This window comes from Aptenodytes patagonicus, chromosome 1, assembly GCF_965638725.1.
Source record: "Aptenodytes patagonicus chromosome 1, bAptPat1.pri.cur, whole genome shotgun sequence".
Lineage (NCBI taxonomy): Eukaryota > Metazoa > Chordata > Aves > Sphenisciformes > Spheniscidae > Aptenodytes > Aptenodytes patagonicus.
The window spans coordinates 149,735,775-149,743,113 of record NC_134949.1 but is presented as its reverse complement, the minus strand read 5'-3'; the positions used below and the strand labels follow the sequence as shown (position 1 = coordinate 149,743,113).

At 43.3% G+C, this 7,339-nt stretch overlaps 1 protein-coding gene across 1 annotated transcript in view; it reads left to right on the top strand.

The window, feature by feature from the left end:
• Positions 1-965: 965 nt before the first annotated feature.
• Positions 966-7,339, top strand: part of LOC143170321 (granulocyte-macrophage colony-stimulating factor receptor subunit alpha-like) — a 32,005-nt gene continuing 25,631 nt past the window's right edge. The window contains exon 1 of the mRNA XM_076358505.1: positions 966-1,056. The gene's annotated coding sequence lies outside the window, so the exon portion shown is untranslated. The remainder of the gene's footprint in view (positions 1,057-7,339) is intronic.

Sequence of the window (7,339 nt, the reverse complement as noted above, 5' to 3'; positions counted from 1 at the left end):
GAATTCTTCATCTTCCTGCTGTTGTGCCTGTGTTGGGAGTGGAAGGTAGGGGCTAATTCAAATCACTCTTGCTACAAGCTTTTGAGAACAGCAAGAAACAAAAAGAATCTATCACATGAAGATTACTTATCTGCATGCCAGATATCATGTAAAACAAACTGGGAAGTGGCTAACACTCAGCATGACCCAGAGTCACATCTGAAGTTGCTGGAAGTTAAGGCAAACATTGTGGCTTAGACTCCCATATTTATATGACTGCAAAGTCTTTTGCAAACTTGATTTTATTGAATTCAGCAAACGCTTTGGATATTTTCTTTTAATTTGAATATTCAGACACTTTTGCACCTAACCCATGACACTGTACCTTAAGACGAACCAAACAAAACCAACCCAAAATTGGGCAGTGAGAAAGTTCAGAAATTTGCATCTGATATTTTCCTTGCCACTTCTTTGCCTACAAATATGCAAGACAATTTTCTTGGCTGTTTGCAAATGCATGCTAAGGACTGATCTTCCTTAAAGGAGAACCTGGGCTGGTGCAGAGGTCATAAACGATGTATACAGCCAGTCAGGTTCTGACAGTATTAAGTGGCCGTGCTGTAAGCACTTTAAACATGGATTAGCCACACAACACTGCTGTTATTTCCAGAATATACTATTTATGAAAATGTGTTTATTTGTAGGAGAGGTATTTCTATAAGCATATTAATGTACTATGACTACTGAGTATTTATGTATTTTGTATATTGTGACTATTAATACTTAGTTCATCCAACATAACAGGAAGACTTAGTTGCGTGATCAGTTCATGTGAAATCATTAGCATCTGCAAATTAGGAAATTTGAGGAAGTTTGAAATCAGTAAGGGAAATGATAAACTGAGTCACTTTCTGACTTGCAACATTTGCTGCTAATACCAGCATGCAGTAAAAAAAGCTAACTGGCAGAGCAAAACACTTACTGATGCCTCCATGACCACAGCTACAGGTTCAAGTGTCCTTGCTGTTGTGATCCGACATCAAACAAGATAAAGGAGGAGGGTTTTTTCAAGAGGAGGTATGTCTCTCTATGTCGTCTATTGATTTTCTTGTGTCACGGAAGATTTTGTGCAGAATGCAAATGTTTGCCAAGGATTAAGTTAGGTACAGTTATACTAGCAAACGTACAAAATCTGGATTAGCTTCCTGCTTAAGAAAGTCTAGGCAAAATTTTGGTAATGCTTTAGCCTACTTGATTAAAAATGTAAATCTGTATAGATATAAAATTCCTAAAGATTTCTGCAAGATTCAAGGAAGACTATGAAATGTCTATGATGTCTGTTGTGTTATTTGACATTTGTTATCTGACATCTATTTTGAAATAACTGAAAGTAATGCTACTTTCTATACCCTTTCTATAAATTAATCTAACTAGAAATATGCAGATTTCTATTTCTTGAAAAAAAGTAAATTACAGAATCTTGGGATGGTTGAGGCTGGAAGGCACTTCTGGAGATTGTCCTGTCCCACCCCTTGTTCAGAGCAGGGTCAGCTGCAGCAGGTTTCTCAGCGCTTTGTCCAGTCAGGTTTGAGTATCTCCAACATTGGAGACTCCACAACCTCCCTGGAAAACCTGTTCCAGTGGTTGACTACCCTCACAGTAAAAAGTGTTTTCTTGTGTTTAAACTGAATTTGCATTATTTCAGTTTTTGCCCATTGCCTCTTGTCCAGTCACCGGGCACCACTGAGCTGAGTCTGGCTCCATCTTACTTACTCCCCACAGCTGGGTATTTATGCACATGGATAAGATCTCCCTGAGCCTTCATCTCTCCAGGCTGAACAGTCCCAGCTTTTTCAGCCTCTTCTCATATGTCAGAGCCCTTAATCATCTTTGTGGCTCTTTGCTGGACTCTCTCCAGTAGCTCTATGTCTTTCTTGTACTGGGGATCCCAGAACTGGACCCAGTACTCCAGGTCTGGCTTCACCAGTGCTGAGAAGAGGGGAACGCTCACCTCCCTCAAACTGCTGGCAACACTATGCCTAATGCAGCCCAGGATGCCTTTCTCCTTCTTTTCTGCAAGGGCATACTGCTGGCTCGTGGTCAGCTTCTTGTCCACCAGGACCGCCAGGGCTTTCTCTGCAAAGATGCTTTCCAGCAGGTTATCCTCAGCCTATGCTGGTGCTGGGGGTAGTTCCTCCCCAGGTGCAGGACTCGGCACTTCCCTTTGCTGAATTTCATGAGATTCTTGTCAGCCCATTTCTCCAGTCTGTCCAGGTCCCTCTGAAGCGAAATAGTGGTATATCAACCACTTCTCCCAGTTTTGTATCATCTACAGAAATCAAAATACTGATCTAAAGACTGAACTGATTCTGGGAAAATTGCATTTAGGCAGCAATTTGAGAGGAATATTTCATTGCCTGGTATGCATTGTAAGGTTTTTATTCTTATTTCTATGCCTCCTGGTATGCTTAGCAAGTGTATGGCACTCTCCATATGTCCACAATGCACAACCATCAGTTTGTCTGCAATATACAAGCATCAGTTTATCCTCACATCACCCTATGAGTAAAATTCAAATTTTCATTTCTGAAAGTGTATCATGGGCAGGAGTAACTTTCCCAGAGCCACTCAAGAAAATAAAGTCACTGGCAAAGCTGGGAATTAGAACCAAGAAACCTTGGTCTCAGGTGACATTTTCTGGTAGCATCCTGCACTCACATCCTAAGAGCAAAGACAATAGATAGTACAGACTACGAGGGTAAGAATTGAAAGTGTTTAAGACAGTAGTTAATGGATGCTTTCTGTAAAACTGCTATAGGCATACCACAGCTTTTAAATGTGACCGTGTTTTCCTTCTGACACATTGATACTGAGGTCGTCCTAGAGCAGATTGAGTTTGACCATGCCTTGCTACAAAAGACCAAATGGACTCATGTTTGCTAGCATCCAGCTTAGCAGGGATATGATCACTACTGCTGAGTAAGACACATCATACATCTGATAACATTAGATAATAAGTTTAGCAATGTTTTCCTTAATAAGATTTTGCTAGTGAAAAACTTAAACATACAGGCTATACACATACCTCTAAATAAAAGAAAGCTCCAAGGCCAAGTGTCACTGGCTGGCTCACATTCACATAGCTTAGGTGGATAGATTAGGTTTATAGCAAATCTGTATTGGAGAGCACTGTGGAGTGAGCTAAGAATTGAGGAGTGTGGAAACCAGGTGCTTGAGTCCTCTCTGAGGCCCTCCCCTACGTATCAGAGTAGACACACACTGAGAGGTCAAGACACTTACGAGGCTGGCCAGGAGAGAAAAAGGAAAGAAGCAAAGCAGAAACAATCATAGAGTTAAGGATGGGGATTTTCATACTAATAGATTCTATATTATCTCTTATATTAATGAAATACCACTTACATGAGAATATATATGTTTCTTCTGGTCTGATCCTCCAAATAACATGCCCAACCAGTTTGACATAAGTATGTGTTCCTTCCGACACCTTCAATACTGAGGTCTGTTCAGAGCAGAGGGAGTTTTACCACACCTGTCTGCAAAAGACCAGTCTGGGAGAGGGTGGATGTCCTGGAGACACAAAGCTCCTACAGATGTGGTGCTGGAGCCATTTGTTTGGCCACTGGGCAGAAGGTGTGGATGGGTCAGGCAAATGGCTTAGGGCCCCCCACAGCTCCTATATCTTTTGTCCTGCCTGCAGGCCAGAGAAAAGCCAGGGGACCTGGCTATGCGTTGGCACCTTCAGCTGGGGCAATAGAGAGAACATAGGCACAACTCAACACCAATCCTTTCTTGTGTAATTTGTTTTAAAAGTCAGTCAACTGTGAAACACAAATCCTTTGAGAAGCAAACCCTCTTAGTGCTTTGGTCAATGGAAATGGTCATTTCTTATGAGGAAAGACTTACAGGCCCTGCTATTCCCACTGCAAGCCCAATGACACGTCCAGAGCCTGGAGGCAATGGTGCCAAGCAAGCTCTCCTCTAAGCAGGCAGGGCTGCAGATGACTCCTCTGGCAGTGCTCCAGACAAGCATTTCCATGAGAAAACATGGAGAGTTCTTGCAGCATGGGGCTGCTGTCATGTGTAGGAAAACCTGATGGAGATTTTGAAAGCAGAGCAGTCATGAGAGCAGACAGAGGGAGATGACAAGAAGAATGAAGCAAAGACTATAAAGAAAAGGTGAGCAGACGGTTGCTAGAGAATAAGAAGATAAATGCCTAAAAAGGAACGTAGGATGAGGAAAGGGAGGAGAAAACGTTAAGAGTGACTGAACAGATGGCACAAAATGGAGAAAAATATGGTTATATGAAAAGGGGCAGACTAGAAGGACAAGAGGTCTCGAGGTTCCTATGTGCATTACTGGAGAGATCACTGAGAGCATGGGAAAGTGGAAATAACTCTTGAGACCAATATCTCACACAGCATTTCACAGCCAGTCCTCCATACTGTTTGTACTTAAGATTCTTCAGTATCAGTTCCCAGCAGCTGTGGCCACATCCTTACTGTAGCATGATGATTTACAAAGAAAAGATTGATGCTGCAAGAGATAAGCAGAGAAGAATCAGGCTACAGTGAAGAGTCTGCCTCTGTTGCAACCCCAACATGGTGTCCTGTCCTGGCTTGTTTCCTGGAGACCATGATACACAGATCACATCAAGCCAATTTCCATGAAATGTAAGGTCCCTCCTGGAAATATTCAACACTCCAGCTTGCTTGGAGGGTCTGGCTGGGTTTTTGCTTTCACCACAGATGGAGTCAGTCTGGAATCAGCACTCTGAAATGACCATAAAAATTAATATAGAAGGACAGACAAGCAACAAAATATTACCATGTTTCTCTTTTTCCCGAGTTTGTAAGAATTTACCTCACAGTCTTAGAATTAACCTTAGAAATACCTGCAATCAAGAAAATTTCTACTAGGAAGTTACACTACTAGGAAATACTAAAACAAACAAACAAACAAACCCAATAACTAGTATTGCTTTTTCATGTAAAAAAAAAAAAAAACAAAACAGAAAAACAAATGGTGGGAATACACAAGTTTCTTCCAAAGAGTTTTAACTTCCTCTAAGAAAAGGAAAATGGTACCTAAGATACAGATATGCTTGACAAGAGCTGATGCCAGTGTTTGACTAGCTCTGCTCAGACCTCCACTCCACATGAATGAATGTGGAGTCACCCTTTGCAGGTACTCACACTTCCTTAGTAATTTAAATTTCCTACAGTGATCTGTAACATCTGACTCCTCAGTTTCTGACACTGCAAGAAGCAAAAATTTGAAGTAGACTGTTCTGGGGTGAGGGATGTAAACCTCTAAGAACAGAGGGAGTTAATCTAGTTTGAAAAATGGAGAACCATTTGTGATAGCAAAAAGGAAAAAAATACTGTGGTGATTTGACCTTGGCTGGCTGCCAGGTGCCCACCAAGCCGCTCTCTCACTCCCCCTCTTCTTTATTCTGTACTTCCCATCAGCAGGCGATATCCAGCCACTCCCTGGGAAGGAGGGCCTCAGTACGCACAGCAGTTGCTATGGAAGACAAATGCCTTAAGAACAAATGCCTCCTCCCACCCCCTCCTCCTTTCTCTCAGCTTTTATTGCTGAGCATGACGTCATATGGTATGGAATATCCCTTTGGTCAGTTTGGGTCAGCTGTCCCAGTTGTGTCCCCTCCCGGCCTCTTGCCCGCCCCCAGACTTTGTGGGGTGGGTGGGGTGGGGTGGGAGAGACAGCCTTGATGCTGCACGAGCGCTGCACGAGCACTGCACGGCAACAGCCAAAACATTGGTGTATCAACACTGTCCTACCTACAGATACAAAGCACAGCACTATATGAGCTGCTCTGGGGAAAGTTAACTCCATCCCAGCCGGACCCAATGCAATCTCTACCCCTTATTCCATACCATTTGTGTCAAGCTCAGGTCTCACACACTTTGATACATTTACATGTCTTCTGACCATCCCATTGTATCTGCTTCTCATTCCTGAAATCCCCTCGTACCAACACTTACAACTTATACTACATACTCAAAGCACCTTTATATCCAACATACAGGTTTATACATTCTCATTAATTAATATCCCCTGTCACTTAACAAATAGCTAGATATTATTTCCCCATTCCATGGGCCTCTGTCGCTCCCCAAAATGTCCGTAAGAACAGGCTATGACTTTGGCCCATCTGTCAAGGTCGTCACTCAGGACAGGGGAAGCAACACGTTTGATTGTTGGGTGCCAACACCAGCTTGGTTTGGGTGATCAATGCACTCACTGGTAGCTTGAGAAGCTCACTCTTTGTCATTTCAGGTAGTTCCTGCTACATTACTTCCTACAGCATACAATTCACATCATGGATTATGTTTCCCCAAGATTAAATCTGCTTGAGGCACACACTGGATCTTCCCATCCTTCCGCGTTACCCACCAAGTACACACAGGTCCTTGAGAAAAGACAATCTCATGAATGGGCTTACCTTTTCCTAAGGAGGAAGTACACACACTGCCTTCCCCAGCAACTTCCCTATGTGCACTACGGGGACCTTATCTTCTCCCACAGTATGCAGGGGCTTTGTTTGGGCAGGACCAGGACAGTTAGCAGATCCTCTGGTGGCTTCTGCTAAATTTAAATCCCAGTGCTTCCATGCCCCAGTGCCCAATGTTTTCAGCATAGTCTTTAACAGCCCATTATATTGCCCAATTTTTCCGGACGCTTGTGGGTGATAGGAGATGCAATATACCCAATCAATGCTGTGTTTCTCGGCCAAGGAGTCTATGAGGTTATTTTGGAAATGAGTCCCATTGTCTGACTCAATTCTTTCTGGGGTACCATGTTGCCATAAAACTTGCCTTTCAAGGCCCAAGATGGTGTTTTGGGCAGTGGCATGGTTTACAGGTATGTTTTTAGCCACCTGGTAGTTGCTTCCACCATGGTGAGGTGGTGGACCTCACCCTTGGCGGGTTCGTGGCAGTGGTCCAACATAGTCAATTTGCCAGGCCTCGACATATCAAAAACCCAGCCACTACCCTCTATTCCAGGGAGACTTTACTCACATGGCTCACTTGATTGTGGCAAATTTTTCACATTCATGGGTGACCTGTATGATGGCCACCATGGTCAGGTCTACCCCTTGATCACAAGCCCATCTGTATGTTGCATCTCTCCCTAGAAGCCCCTACGTTTCATGGGCCCATTGAGCTACATGGGCTCACCACTATGCTCCCAGTCCACATCCACCTAAGCTACTTCAATTTTGGCAGCCTTGCCTACCTGTTCATTGTTTCGATGTTCTTAGTGGTGTGGTTCTTGGGCATATGAGTGTCTACATGATGTACCTTTAGAGTGACA